Source organism: Chaetodon trifascialis, chromosome 18, assembly GCF_039877785.1.
Source record: "Chaetodon trifascialis isolate fChaTrf1 chromosome 18, fChaTrf1.hap1, whole genome shotgun sequence".
NCBI lineage: Eukaryota > Metazoa > Chordata > Actinopteri > Chaetodontiformes > Chaetodontidae > Chaetodon > Chaetodon trifascialis.
Genome location: NC_092073.1, coordinates 23,192,501 through 23,207,500, shown reverse-complemented (window position 1 = coordinate 23,207,500; position 15,000 = coordinate 23,192,501). Strand labels below are relative to the sequence as shown.

The 15,000-nt window shown below is 49.6% G+C and overlaps 1 protein-coding gene across 2 annotated transcripts in view; it reads left to right on the top strand.

Moving 5' to 3' along the window:
* The window catches only part of rreb1a (ras responsive element binding protein 1a), a 54,799-nt gene that overhangs the window by 13,626 nt on the left and 26,173 nt on the right, over positions 1 to 15,000 (top strand). The window contains exon 2 of one of the 2 annotated variants that reach the window (XM_070985878.1): positions 11,487 to 11,604. The exons of the other annotated variant lie outside the window; for it this stretch is intronic. The gene's annotated coding sequence lies outside the window, so the exon portion shown is untranslated. The remainder of the gene's footprint in view (positions 1 to 11,486; positions 11,605 to 15,000) is intronic. 2 annotated transcript variants of the gene reach the window in all.

The following is a 15,000-nucleotide window of genomic DNA, read 5'->3' as shown; positions in this document are numbered from 1 at the left end:
TTTTCTCTCATGACTTCAGTTTCACATAAATCTGCATCTTATTTCTGTCTTAATTTTTCTCCCTCTGTTGTTTCTCTGTTGTCTCTTCTCCTCCCTTTTCTTTGCTCTCCTCCTCGTGTCCTCTCCTCCCTTTTCTTTGCTCTCCTCCTCGTGTCCTCTCCTCCTTTTTCCCCCTCCTCCTCCTCATGTCCCTTCCTCCTTGTGTCCTCCCCACCTGTGTCCTCCCCACCTTGTTCCTCCTCCTTCTTGTTTCTCCTCCTCGTGTCCTCTCCTCCTCGTGTCCTCTCCTCCTCGTGTCCTCTCCTCTCACTGCTGTCTCTTTTCTTTCCTTTCCTCTCCTGACCAAAGCTCGCTTTACTCTTCCTCTTTTTTCTTCTTTATTCCTCTTCTCCCTCCTCCTCTGCCTCCTCCTCCTCCTCCTCCTCCTCCTCCTCCTCTCCTCCCTTCCTTTCCCTCCTCCTCTTCTTTTGTTCCAGTTGGACCAAAGTTCAGTCTCAAAGTCGTTTTTCATCTTCTTTGTCTCCCTCTAAGGAGTCGAGTTAACTCCCGTTTTTGTTTCTTAATCTTCCCTCCTTCTCTTCCTCCTCCTCTTCCTCCTCCAGATCTAATTTTCTTACTCCACTTTCATCCACTTCCTCTCCCTTTCTGTCATTTTTCTTTCTTCCTGCTCCTCCTCTTGAAGTTTTCATCATCCTTCTCCTCATGTCCTCATGTCCCCATCCAAAAGACTCCTCTTCCTTCTCCCTCTTTTGTACTCCCACTCTCCCATCCTCCCAACACGTTCCTCCTTCTCTTTCTTCCCCTTCCTCCTCCTTTTCTCTTAGCCCTCTGTCTTCATCTTCATCGTTCTCCTCCTCATCATCTTGTCATTCTCTTCCAATTTATTTTTCTCTTTGTGCTTTCCCCTTTCCTACTCTCCTCTTCACCTCCTTCCCTCCTTCTTTTCTTTTCTTTTCTTTTCTTTTCTTTTCTTTTCTTTTCTTTTCTTTTCTTTTCTTTTCTTTTCTCCTGCTCCTCACAGCACAGTGTTGAGGAGGTGCAGTCTCTGGTGGCTCTGCTCAGTTGGACTCTGGCCTCTTATGTAACTCTAATGTGGAGGGTCCGGTCAGTCCAGATTAGACCTGACACACTCTTCAGACAGACAGGCACCCACAGCAGGGCATTCTGGGTACTGTAGGTCTAATCCTCTCAGATTTCACTGATGTTTAAAACGCAGATTGACCCTTTAAGACCACGACACTTCTGAGAGCGAGCATGGTCACCAGAGCTGTCTGTTTCCTCGTCATCATCCTAAGAAACATCCAGTCTGAGCTGTTTATTCCTGTGACCTTTCAAAGTAAAAGCTTTTGGAAGCTTCGCAAGGCTGAAATCAGCTGATTCTGAGCCTTTTGTTCACAAACCAACGCCCCCATCACCTTTGGGGGAGAGATAGGTCAGGGAGGGAGGTGGAGATAGAAGAATGCTCAGTCCCTGCGCAGCCCCCCGCTGCTTCCTGCTTCCTCTCCAGACAGGAAGTGAAGGATACGCCAGTGTTGTTTCAGCATCTCTGCAACACAGATAAGCACAGACAGGCCTGGGATGGAGGATAAAAGAGATCAGTGGTGCCTTAAGAGTTGGACTTTGTCAAAGTTTATCCCTGTGTGTGTGTGTGTGTGTGTGTGTGTGTGTGTGTGTGTGTGTGTGTGTGTGTGTGTGTGTGTGTGTGTGTGTGTGTGTGAGAGAGCGTGAGCTCCTCAGTGACACATTAACTGCTTTATCTTGAGCAGCCCTTTGCTCTTGGTGTGTAAAAGATGCTGTAAAACACACGGCTGAAGTTTTTCTGGTCAGGAGTGAATGAAACTCAGTGAACGCCATTTTGTCCCAGCATCACGAGTGAACACAGTGTGTGTGTGTGTGTGTGTGCGCGTGCGCGAGTGCGAGCGCAAGCCCTCGAGGGGAAATCAAACCTTCAACCTCATGAGTCTGATCTGTTTCTGATGTTTTCTCTCCCACTTTTCAGCAGAAACGTGGAGATTGTGAAGATAAATTGCTGCCAGCTAAAGCACACAGAGTGCAATTGTCTGACGCAGTTTTATTTCAGAGAGAGGAAGGAAAGGAGATGAGGAGAGGAGAGAAGGAGGCAGGAAAGGAGGCTGAAGCGAAGTTTTGTGATTTCAGGTGAAGTTTTTCTGAGATACGCTGGTCTGAACTGGAAAAAGTTGGTCTCCTCAGCAGCAGCAGCTGTTTGACTTGCTAACACACACACACACACACACACACACACACACACACACACACACACACACACACACACACACAGCTGTCCAGCGTTGGATGGGAGGGTTGCAGGCAGCGAGGGCTCTGATTGGCCGAATGTGTGGCCTTGTACTTTAGCTTGTATGGAGAGAGAAAGAGAGAAGAAAGAGTGCAGATGAGTTAGATGGACAGAAAACAGAGTGATAGGGAGGGAAGGACGAAGGGGAAACAGAAAGGAAGAAAGAAAGGAGAGAAAGTTTAGGAGCAACAAAATTGAAAGATAGAAGAAAGAAAAAAGAAGGAGGAGAAGGGAGAGGAGGTGATGCAGGAAGGATGTATAATGGAGGTAGAAGGATAAAGCAGGAGATGAAGCTGAGGAGAGAGAGGAGGAACAGAGGGGTAGGGCATCAGAAGCAGAGAGGAAGAGGAGGAAGAGAAAGGTGAGGAAGGAGAGAAGAAGATGGTGAAGGAGAGATGAGAGGAAGAGGAAGGAGGGATGAGGGGGAGAAACGGCATCTTTGGTCAGGCCTCAGCTGAACTGCATCATCTAATTACGTGTGTGTGTGTGTGTGTGTGTGTGTGTGTGTGTGTGTGTGTGTGTGTGTGTGTGTGTGTGTGTGTGTGTGTGTGTGTGTCCACATGAAGGCTGTATTCTTCTGACACACAAAGACGGCCATTATAGTGGAAAGACGGGCAGTTTCTCTCTTTCTGCATCTTTCTCTGTTTTTTCATCTTTTTTCGCTCCAGCCTCACCTCCCTCTCCCTCTGCCTCTCCCCCCTCCTCCCCCTCCTCTCCATCTCTCCTCTGCTCCCTTCTTCTTTAATTGAAAACTTAAGTGTTGTTCCACATTTTTCTTACTGTCAACAAAACCCAGACCAGCGTCTCGTGGTCCGTCTCTTAATGCTGTCTGACTTCCTGTCTGTGGCTCTCAGCTTCAACCTCATTGGTTCCTGCTGAAGACACAAAAATCTGAAACTTTCTTTCTTTCTTTCTTTCTTTCTTTCTTTCTTTCTTTCTTTCTTTCTTTCTTTCTTTCTTTCTTTCTTTCTCTTCACTTCATCTTCTTCTGTTGTGATGAATCTCTCCATCTTTCTCTAACTTGACCTGTGTGTGTGTGTGTGCGTGTGTGTGCGTGTGTGTGTGAGAGATGAAATGAAAAGTGATATTTTCTGATACAAAAACACGTTGTTAATGTGTGTTAGATTGTTATCGTGCCATTGATTTAAAGTGAAAACACACATGGCAGTAAAGTCTTACAACAGTGTGTGTGCGTGTGTGTGTGTATGTGTGTGACGCCTTGAGGCCCCACAGCATGCTCATACACGCCAAAGCTGGTTTGAGCTCTGGACTTACTGAGCGCGTGCACACACACACACACGCACACACACACTCACCCTGTGTTTCAGGTGATGACAGAGCTGTGAGGGTTTACTTTGCATACAGAGAAAGATGGAGAGAAAAGAACAGAGGAGGAGGGGGGACAGGAGGAGTCACACCCAGCTTCCATTGTTGTTGTAACTCCAGCAGCAGGGGGAGGAGGAGGAGGAGGAGGAGGAGCAGACATTCAGTGTGGCCTTCGCTGACTTGCTATTTCACTATGGATCAATAACCTGTTTAATCTATGGAAACGCAGCAGTGAACAGTGTCGTGGAGCCCCGTCAGATCACACACTGTTTCTAATCTGTGCGAGCAGATATTGACTGTGACATGCATGTGTGATGCTTTGAGGTGTCGTGGGAAAAACACGTGTTTCTATCCCTCTTATAGCTGCGTGAGCGGGAAATCAAAGGCTCCGGCGGTTAATTCTAGAAGACAAGACGGGGCAGGTCTGTTTGCACAGCATGCTTCAGGCTCAGAGGGTTCGTCCTGCGATGCGTTCAAGTGCCGTTTGGACAGAATAGAGACGTCTTTAAGGTGGAAGGTGTGAAGTGAAGCTGTGCAGCACCTGAAGGCGTCCACCAATCAGCTTCTTTAAAAAGCACTTAATCTGTGATCACCAGCTCCAGACCAATGGCAAGCTTCCTGCTGTCCAATCACACACACACACACACACACACACACACACACACACACACACACACACACACACACACACACACACACACACACACACACACTCACACACACACACACACACACACACGCTCAGTAGCAGCAGTTGGTGTGAAAGTGAAGAATCTCTGCAGAGAACACACACACGCTCTGATGGACTTGCAGCAGAGGATAGTGTGTTATGGATGTGGCCAGCTGTGTGTGTGTGTGTGTGTGTGTGTGTGTGTGTGTGTGTGTGTGTGTGTGTGTGTGTGTGTGTGTGTGTGTGTGTGTGTGTGTGTGTGTGTGTGTGTTCCCCTCCCACTCTCCACACACCAGTATCTGTCAGCCTGCAAAAATGTGGACTCTGTGTGTGTGTGTGTGTGTGTGTGTGTGTGTGTTTGCCTTTCTTACCCCCACACACACATTTACACACATGCACACACTCCCAATTGTGTTAGCAGATATGCAGGCGGTGTGTGCGCCAGCTGCTGTGTGTGTGTGTGTGTGTGTGTGTGTGTGTGTGTGTGTGTGTGTGTGTGTGTGTGTGTGTGTGTGTGTGTGTGTGTGTGTGTGTGTGTGTGTGTGGTTTATGGAGTATGTGAGCTGTGCAGAGGATGAATGTGTCGCTTGTTGAGCAGAGAGACAACTGCTGGAGGATGATGGAGGGAGGAGGAGAGCTTGACTCCTGCAGGGAGGGATGGAGAGTGATGGAGGGAGGAGGGAAGGAAAGCAGGAGAGTCCAAGCTCGTCTTTTTGTCTCCAGGAGGGAGAGACAGAAAGCAGAAAAGCAGTTTTTCATTTTATTTGAGGAGAAAAGAGATTTTTCCAACCACAATGGAAAATAAAACTCAGAGGTTTGGAGGAGGAGGAGGAGGAAGAAGAGGAGGGGGGATGAAAAGGAGGACTGACCTCATGTCCCATCATCCACCTCTTTTTGTCCTCCGTCACTGTGTCGTTAAATGAAACTACAGCCGCTGTTCAGCTGCTGCTGTTAGCGTGTTAGCTTTGAGAAGCTCACGTGTTTGTGTTCGACAAACAGCCTGCAGAAATCAGAGCGTCACACAGGTTCAGCTGTGCAGCCACATCTCTGAAGTCTGCGTTAAGACAGCAGGCGATGATGATCCAAACCGGTTCCTCTCCCTGTCCTCACTCCTCCTGTTCACACTGACCCTCCTGAGGCTGTTCTGCTGTTAGCGATGCTTCCAGGCTAAAATGAAGCTACTTTGCGAACTGAGTTGTCTGTGATGTCTGTGCCTCTGTCGTGGACACATCGACTTTTCTGTCTGTTTTTATTGTGTTTATCGTGGATGTGCGATTGGCAGTCTGCAGAGGGTGTCTTATTTTGAAAAGCAACCGGGTTCTCTGTGGTCTGACTTCCTGCCCAGCTCAGCTTGACGGCTCATTCAGACAGCTCACGTTAGCTTCACGTAAAACAAACATCCGTTCAGTAAACACTCATCCAGTTATCCTTTAATAACAGGAAACGCAGTGTGTGTGTGTGTGTGCGTGTGTGTGTGTGTGTTAGCCAGGTTAGCATCTGCTCACTGCTGTTTCAGTGAACACACTCAGCAGCACAAGTGTTTGGCAGAGGATGGTGTGTGTGCTCCAGGTTAGCATCTGGTGACTCGACAGTGAATAAAGCTTTTAGTGAGACAGAAACAGAGAGAGAGTGAGGAGGAAACACAAGTGGCTGCGTCTCACACACACACACACACACACACACACACACACACACACACACACACACACACACACACACACACACACACACACACACACACTCAGTTGCCATGTCTGTGTAGCACGTCCAGGTTAGCATCTGTTAGCGTGGTTTGAATGAATAGAGCTCTCACAGAGGAGAGAGCAGAGGTCGTTGGCTGTCTCCAACACCTGTTAGAGTGTGTGTGTGTGTGTGTGTGTGTGTGTGTGTGTGTGTGTGTGTGTGTGTGTGTGTGTGAGACAGCTGCTCAGCATGTTGACAGGGACCCCCTACTCTGACTTATTGCCCCCCAGCACCACTGTGGCTGTAATTACAGAAGAAAGCTGGAGGAGGATGGAGAAACATAGACTGCTGGAAAGGAGGAAGACCGTAAAGGAGGCTCTGTAGACACACACACACACACACACACACACACACACACACACACACACACACACACACACACACACACAGAAGTCAGCTGATGTGAATTTTTGCAGGCTTTTCATTTTCTCGTCTTTCCCATGTTCATATGAGGAATCAGCCCGTGCTCAAATACAGGAAGTAATACTGCTGCGTCATGAAGGCTGGAACCAGCGCGCAGTTTGACAAACACTGATGCAGAGACGCCGTCTGTCCTCCGTCGTGTCATTTGCAGACCCCTCAGTGCATCAGAGACAGCCTGTGTGAGTCTCACGTCGAGCTGAATGAGGCCTCTGAAGCATCACGTCGGCTCAAAAATGCTCTGCAGGTGATTGGATGGCGCAGCTGTCAGTCATGGGCTAGCCTGACGGGACAGATCATTCTGGACTACAGTATCAGCTGACAGAGTCCCCTCTACAAGGCCCACTGAGCCCGTGTCCACAGCTGACATTTACCTGTGTACAGGTGTACAGGAAGCAGGTCACTTGAGTGCATGTCAGTCAGTTCATTAGCTAATTCAATGACCTGTTCAACCTGCTCCATGAACACTCAGGCCGTCTTCAGGCCACTCAGCGGCACCTTTAACAAACATCCACGGCGTCACGCGTAAGTCAGGAGACGCGTTTCGACTTTTAAAAGCGTGAAAAGGCGTCTGAAGGCGAGTCCTCGCACCTGAAGTCTTTAAAGAGCATCTTCAGTTCACTTCTGGAAGTCCTATCGACTGTTTATACGAAGATCTGAGAGACTGTCACTCAGCACAAGATCAGACTTGAAAAGAAAGTTAACCAGTAACTGCATGTCCTGACTCATCTGTGTGTACGTGTGTGTGTGTGTGTGCGTGTGTGTGCGTGTGTGTGTGTGCGTGTGTGTGCGTGCGTGTGGGCGGGGTTTGAGCGGTTGATAAGGATGCTCACACAGGAGAAACGGAGCGAGCGAGGAGTAAATGAACAGAGAGAGGAGGTGGAGGAGGTGTCGGTGTCCTTGAGGCACTTTGCCAGGGCTGTGGCTTCAGCAGCCAATCAGCTGTGAGGATCCATGGAAGGTGGTGGGCAGCTGGCCAATCAGGGCAGGGTTTACTGAGCTTGTGCAGGATCAACAGTGAAGCGGCTCGTCTGGTCTGACTGGATTCTCTGACAAGACACTCACTTCTTTTTCTCTTTTCCTTCTTCTTCTTCTCTCACTTCCTTTTTTTTGACAGCCAGCAAACTCTCTCTCTCTCTCTCTCTCTCTTTCTCTCCCTCCTCTCTCTCTCCTCTCTCTCTCGCCCTCCTCTCTCTCTCTCCCTCCTCTCTCTCTCTCTCTCATCTCTCTCTCTCTTTCTCTCTTTCTCTCTCTCCTCTTTCTCTCTCTATTTCTCTCCCTCCTCTCTCTCTTTCTCTCCCTCCTCTCTCGCTATCTCTCTCTCTCTTTCTCTCCCTCCTCTCTCTCCCTCCTCTCTCCTCTCTCTCTCTCTCTCTCCCTCCTCTCTCTCTCTCTCTTTCTCTCCCTCCTCTCTCTCCCTCCTCTCTCCTCTCTCTCTCTCTCCCTCCTCTCTCTCTCTCCCTCCTCTCTCTCTCTCTCTTTCTCTCCCTCCTCTCTCTCTCCTCTCATCTCTCTCTCTCTCTCTCTCTCCTCCATTCTGTTGAACCTCGGTCGACCCGCTCCATCCACTCTGTATCAGTGTTATTGTGAAACTCAGCATTGAGCCGTCATGATACGCCCTGTTTCCTGTGAAACAGCCTATAGGTGTGTGTGTGTGTGTGTGTGTGTGTGTGTGTGTGTGTGTGTGTGTGTGTGTGTGTGTGACCTCTCAGGTCTAGGTTTTATCTCCCCTCTTCTCCTCCTCCTCCTTCTTCCCTCATCTCTCATGAAGCCATTTCTTCTCCTCTCTTGCCTCCTCTCCTCTCTTGTCTCCTCTCCTCTCTTGCCTGCTCTCCTCTTTTGCCTCCTCTCCTCTCTTGCCTCCTCTCCTCTTGTCTCCTCTCCTCTCTTGTCTCCTCTCCTCTCTTGCCTCCTCTCCTCTTGTCTCCTCTCCTCTCTTGTCTCCTCTCCTCTCTTGCCTCCTCTCCTCTCTTGCCTCCTCTCCTCTCTTGCCTCCTCTCCTCTTGTCTCCTCCCCTCTCTTGTCTCCTCTCCTCTTTTGTCTCCTCCTCTCTTGTCTCCTCTCCTCTCTTGCCTCCTCTCCTCTCTTGCCTCCTCTCCTCTCTTGCCTCCTCTCCTCTTGTCTCCTCCCCTCTCTTGTCTCCTCTCCTCTTTTGTCTCCTCCTCTCTTGTCTCCTCTCCTCTCTTGCCTCCTCTCCTCTCTTGCCTCCTCTCCTCTCTTGCTTCCTCTCCTTCAGGCTCTCTACACTTGTTCGTGCCTGTCAACCAAAAGCAGAGCAGCATTCTTCAACACACACACACACACACACACACACACACACACACACACACACACACACACACACACACACACACATTCCTCGTCCTGCTCTGCGAGTTATTTTTACCGTCAGAGTGTGTTACAGCCTCTGATGGCCGCTGGCCTGCTCTGTCGGTTGGAAGCATCTTTTCCTCCACACACCGCTCTCAGGTTCTGCATCGTCACTCCTCTGGTTCCCTCCCAGTCATCCCAGTTACTCTGTAACACACGCTGACCAGCACACAGCACGGCTGGTTAATGTTTCATGACTTTTAAGTTAGACAGAGAAAAGCCAATCAAAGATGGCGGCCGCAGAGCCGGCCTTCATTTGCACACTGGGGTCAACGTGGGTCAGCTGCTCGTCCTCGCTCCTCCTGTCCTGTCCTGTCCTGTCCTGTCCTGTCCTGTCCTGTCCTTTCCTGTCCTGTCCTGTCCTGTCCTGTCCTGTCCTCCTTCACACAGAGAGGAGATGCAGTCCAAGCTGCTGTCGGGACATTAGCAGCTCGTTCTGTCTGCTTTAAGCTGCATCTGGAGCCGTTTAGCAGCGTAAAGCTAGAAACAATGCAGCACGCCGCGTCTGCAGCAGAACAAAGCTAAAGTGAGTTAGCGGGGCTAGCTCATTAGCTGCTGGCTTAGTGGGAGCTTTGTGTGGTGGAGGGGGAACATGGTGATAAACCCTGCTTTAGGTGGGAGTTGTGGCACCTCCCTGTATCAGCTTACACCTCCTCTATCTCCAACAATACTCATCCCATTAACACTGACAACAGCGCGTCAACAGCAGCGACCAAACCGGTTCTTCAGCTCGGGACACGTGAACTTGTCCCGTTGAAAGTCTTTGGGTTTGACGTCGCTGTGAAGGAGCTCAGGTGGTTCAGCTGAGCTTCAGTTTGTGGCTGCGCTGTTTTTTATTCAGGATGTGGTTCAGAACAAGCTCGTGTGGCTGCAGACATCTTTTTCCATCACCCCTCGCTCCTGCTCATCTCTCTCCTCCTCTCTCTGTGCATCCTTAGTTGCCTCCTAATTAGTCTTACCAACCCTCTAAGCTCTTAATCTCTCTCTGCCCCCCTGCCCTCTGCTCCTCATTCCCCCTCATCCATCCATCCATCCATCCATCCATCCATCCATCCATCCATCCATAAAGACCTCCACTGTGCATGTATGAGCTTTACAGCCTGTTGCATCCCCTCATCCATCATCTCGCACCCCCCCCAACCTGTCTAACTGCAGCAGATTATCGTCTTTGTGCAGCACTGATGCTCAGCGCCCCCGCCCCGCCTCTCCTGCGTCGTCTCCATCAGGAGCTCCACGCCATCTTTAGCTCAGCTAAGCTTCTGTTTACACTGGACTTCCCCTCCTGCTCCTTCTTCTTCTTCTTCTTCTTCTTCTTCTTCTTCTTCTTCTTCTTCTTCTTCAGTAGTTTTATAGCATCAGCAGGTCCCTCGTTCTTAGCACATCATTCTTTCACCTGTTGGCCATCGGCTGCCTTACTTTCCTTTAATCTGTCAGTTTTAACCCTGAAGTACTCCACATGTGGTGGCAACACCTGAGGTGCTGTTAACTGATTCTTACTGTTTCTGTTGTTCTAGCACAGACAGGTAGCTTTGTTTCAGGTGTTGAGCTGCAGGTACATCATGTTTTCCTACTTTGACTCCCAGAAGATTCCACCTGAAATCTCCCACATGCTGCCAACGTCCCTTTTTCTTGACTAGCACACACTTTTTAGACGCCGTCAGCGTGTCTCGAGGAAAGCTTCAGCCTAAGTTGGCGCGCTCGGCCCACAGGCAGCAGATACCAGGTATCTGTGTTACCCATGATGCATTGCGTCAGCCTGGGCCTGCATGGCGTCACCACAGCTCAGTTTGTGTTTCTGTGCACCGACTGTTATCTGACAGGAGTGATCGTATCAGCACGCACACACACACACTGACTTGTGCTTTAAGGCAGGGGCTCAGTGTGTGTGTGCGTGTGTGTGTGCGTGTGTGCGTGCGTGTGTGTGTGTGTGTGTGTGTGTGTGTGTGCTGATGCCTTTGTGTGGGTATGTTTTGCCTGTACAGTCCATTTCTGTCACTTTCTGTACTGAGTTTTTCTGTCTCTTTGGGGACGTTTTGTCCTTTTTGTCCACTGTGGACAGTCTGATCGTGTGTTTTGAGTCATGAGCACAGGAATTACACACGTTACCAGTTATTACAGATACAGAGAGTTAATCTGCGCAGCTGTGTGTGTGTGTGTGTGTGTGTGTGTGTGTGTGTGTGTGTGTGTGTGTGTGTGTGTGTGTGTGTGTGCGCGCAGAGGATTTCTCACATAAACACATGAGACGATGCTGATCTGACGCAGTCACGTCGTTGAGGTTTGAGACTTTTTACACAGTTCAGTTTCACAGATTTCTACCAAATCTTTCCCTTCAAACAGGAGATTTGAGCTTTTTAGTGACGGTGGAAACAAAGCCGGCGTCCTCTCGGATACCACTTTTCAGGCTGGTACTGGTTGTTTGCCTCAGTGGAAGCTCGCCGTTCGTCCTGCGGGACGCCGGTGAGACGTCACCTGGACGTGTCCACGTGATGTGTCTGCTGTCTTTGAAGTGACGTTGTTGAAGCTCGGCCAAGTGTGCGGCTGTACCTGAGCGTACCTGTGCTGAAGTGTGTGTGTATCACTGTGTGTGTTGCTGTGTTTTGGCGTGTGTGTCACTGACTGTCTCTCTGTGCTCTCCCCCTGCAGTGTGAGCAGTGGTTGCAGACACACACACAACAAACCCCGCCCCCTCCCGCCCCGCCCCGAGACACGAGCGAACGAGCGAGCGAGCGAGCGAGCGAGTGTTGCTATACGAAAAGGACGGGTAAATATGCTCCTCCCTCCTTTCATTCATCCCTCCATGCTGCCGGCTGTCCAACACACACACACACACACACACACACACACACACACACTCCACGCTCTGCCTGCCGTGCTTCTACCTGTCCATCCATCCATCCATCCATCCATCCATCCATCCATCCATCCATCCATCCCTCGCTTCCCATGATTCGCGCCACACCTGCCCCTCTTTCGTTCCTCCTCATCCTCCTCTTCATCGTCTGACACTCTTTCACTGCTTTCACCCGCCTCTCACAGTCTGTGTGATGAGAGCTCAGGTGCACACACCTGTCACATCACCTGCTGCTTCCTCGCCGCCTCCTCGTCATGCTTCAGCTCTGCTTTCCTTCGCCCTGACCGTCGAGCAGCTGCTTCCTGCCTCGCCGGACTCGCTGGGCTCCTCTGTCAGCGCGCTGAGTGTTTGCAGCAGCAGCAGCAGCAGCCCGATCTTCACTCACAGCTCTCGTCTTTTATGGTTTATTGTCTTCGTTTTAATGCAGTTTGGCTGAGCCGTCAGGTGTTTTAATACGTGTTCATGTTTTTACGTGCTCTGAAACGTGGGATTTGGTGGGTTCCACATCGTCAGCGTGGGCTCTGCTGACCTGCCTCAGGCCTCAGAGACGCCTGGCGGCTCGATCAGCTTTGTGTGAGCTGCTCAGTCTGTCTGCTCCTGCTGTCGTCTGCTGCCGGCTTGTTGCAGCTCCTCGCTGAAGCTTCGTCATGTTCTTCACTGCTCTTTTCATGCTCATATCCAGCACATCTTCTGCAGCATGACACCATTTTTACTGTCTTTCTGTGTATTTATTGTCCAAATCTGATTCATGCAATTCAGCCTTCGTTTAGGCAGCAGTGTTCTTCTGATGTGACTGAACGTACGTGTATGGAGGTCATTTCTCTTCTTCTTCTATCTCTTTTTTATTGTCTCTTTGATCTCTCTATGAATGCTGGCTCTAATGATTTGATTGCCCCAGTGTGGCGTTGATAAAGTTTTATCTTCTGTTTCCTCCAGACAGATTTGGTTCAGGGAAACTAAACTTTAAATAAAGTTCTGTGGGTTTGAACAGTTATGGATGAAGTTTAGTTCAGTTTGAAGTCTTCGTGATGTCCTTTGTTTCACAGAAAAAAAACAGACAGATTATTAAATTAATGCAAACACTTTAACAAACGTATTCTGTGCAACATGAAATGAGCTGCAGCAAAATGCTTTTTATTGTTAATTCATCTGCATGGAAGAATGCACGTTAGGCAACAGTGACACTTTAAAAGCACGAACATGAGCCAGAAACCAACAGCACCAAGTCCCATCAAATCAGCACACTCTGAAATGAACGCTTGTATTAGCAAATAAGTGTTTCTTTACGGTGAATTTTTCATTTTTTAACCACAAAGTAAAAATAAATCTGAAAACACACACGTGCAAATAGAATGAAGTAGAATAATACAACAATAAAGTTTTGTTGTATCGAAATCATTCATTGACAGATTCTTCATCAGTCGGTGCATAAAGTCCAAACTGAGGCGCGATGAGACACACACACGGGACGGACGTGTGTGTGTTTGTTCATCTGAGTGAGACAGAGCGAGTGGAGGAATCTGCGTCCTGATTGGCTGAGAGCTGGCAGACATTTTCCCCAGTGAGACTGTTCAGTGGTTGGCTGAGACACTCCCCTCCCCCTCTGCCTCCTGGCTCTGGTATGCCGTACAGTGGAGCTGACACACCGTCGATGCTATCTCAACACTTTATCACGTCGGGTCTAAACTCCACTGTGTGTGCGTGTGTGCGTGTGTGTGTGCGTGTGTGTGCGTGTGTGTGCGTGTGTGTGCGTGTGTGTGCGTGTGTGCGTTTTGACTGCACCGCAAACACACACACCAGTCAATCTGTAACCAAGCTGTAGGGTGGAAAACACACACGCAGAGCAGGGAAGAGCCTGAAAGACAAGATGATGCAAGAAAGAGAAGGGAGGAGGAGGAGGAGGAGGAGGAGGAGGAGGAGGAAGGAGAGGATGAACAGCACTGCAGAAAGTTACAGAAAGAAACTTCTGGTTCTAACTTTTGGAAAAGATGGAGACGATACAGAACATGGCCGAAAGTATGTGGACACCTCGTCCACTTGTGTGCTTTAAGTCCCGGTCTGTTTGTCCTGGTTTGGACTCTTTGTCCCCATGAAGAGGAACCTCTCGGTTACACCTGAAACAATCAGCCGATCAATTGATTGACAGGAAAATAATCAGCAGCTGTTTTTTAAGTTGAAGCATCTCTCTGCTTTTCTCTGTTCCACGTCCCCGTCAGCTGAGCGTCTTCGGCTTTCAGCTGTTCGTCGTTTGAGGACGTCACTTTGTTTTAAAAACGTCTTGGACATGCAGCTGCAGCGCAGCTACAGTTACTGATGAATTACATTTATTTTTTAAATTCTCCAGCAGAATTTAATGCAGAAGTTAAGAAAGTGATGACCTGCTTCCTCGTCTACAGCGCGGAGAGGCGCCCATGGTGAAACGTGAGGTGGCCCCAGTTTAAAGTGTTTGGGAGTTACTGTTTCACACAGCTCAGTCACGAAACCGTGTTCCCAGTTTGCTCCCAGTCTGAAACCATCTGCCTGAACTGGAGCAAACCCTGCAGCCAAGCTCCCAAATCACACAGGGCTGCAATTTTCAGATGTCCACATATTTTTGGCCGTGAAGTGTAACGATGAAGTGCTGTGTTTAGTTCAGTGTGTGTGTGTGTGTGTGTGTGTGTGTGTGTGTGTGTGTGTGTGTGTGTGTGTGTGTGTGTGTGTGTGTGTGTGTGTGCGTGTGCTAGCAAGTTTGGGCAAAGTACCGCTGCGAGGGGAGCGGAGGAAGGAGGGACGCCCGGAGTGCAGAGCAGTGGAGGATGGGTAATGGCAGCTGAGTGTGAGACGGTGGTGAGGGAGGGGGTGTACGAGGTGGGGGCCGGGGGTCAGTGAGAAAGAGAGAGAGAATGCCCATCAATCTCTCTCGCCCTGAACACACTCGTATATGGGGAAGCTGCAAAGCGCTCTCTTGTGAGTCCCGTGAGTGTGCGCTTCCTGTTGTGGTCGAGGCACAGAAAGACAGATAAAGACAGATCCTTTCAGTTTGTCGCCTGATTGGCCTGAACACCAGCATCGCTTTGGGTTTTAAACGTTTCAGGCGTTCGCTGCAGGAAGGCATTTCCAGAACATGCAGCCATTTTGGCATGTTGCGTGCCTGGTTTTTGGCGTGGGGGTGTCGAGCGCTGCCCTGCACCCGATGCTCCACCTGAACACCACTGTGCGCCGTCACGTGGACATGTCCACGTACTCTGGTCGTTTCTCACCGGGGACTGAAGGACTGAATGTTTCCTCCACAGATTTTGCACTTCATTCGTTCTCGCTGTAGAAAAT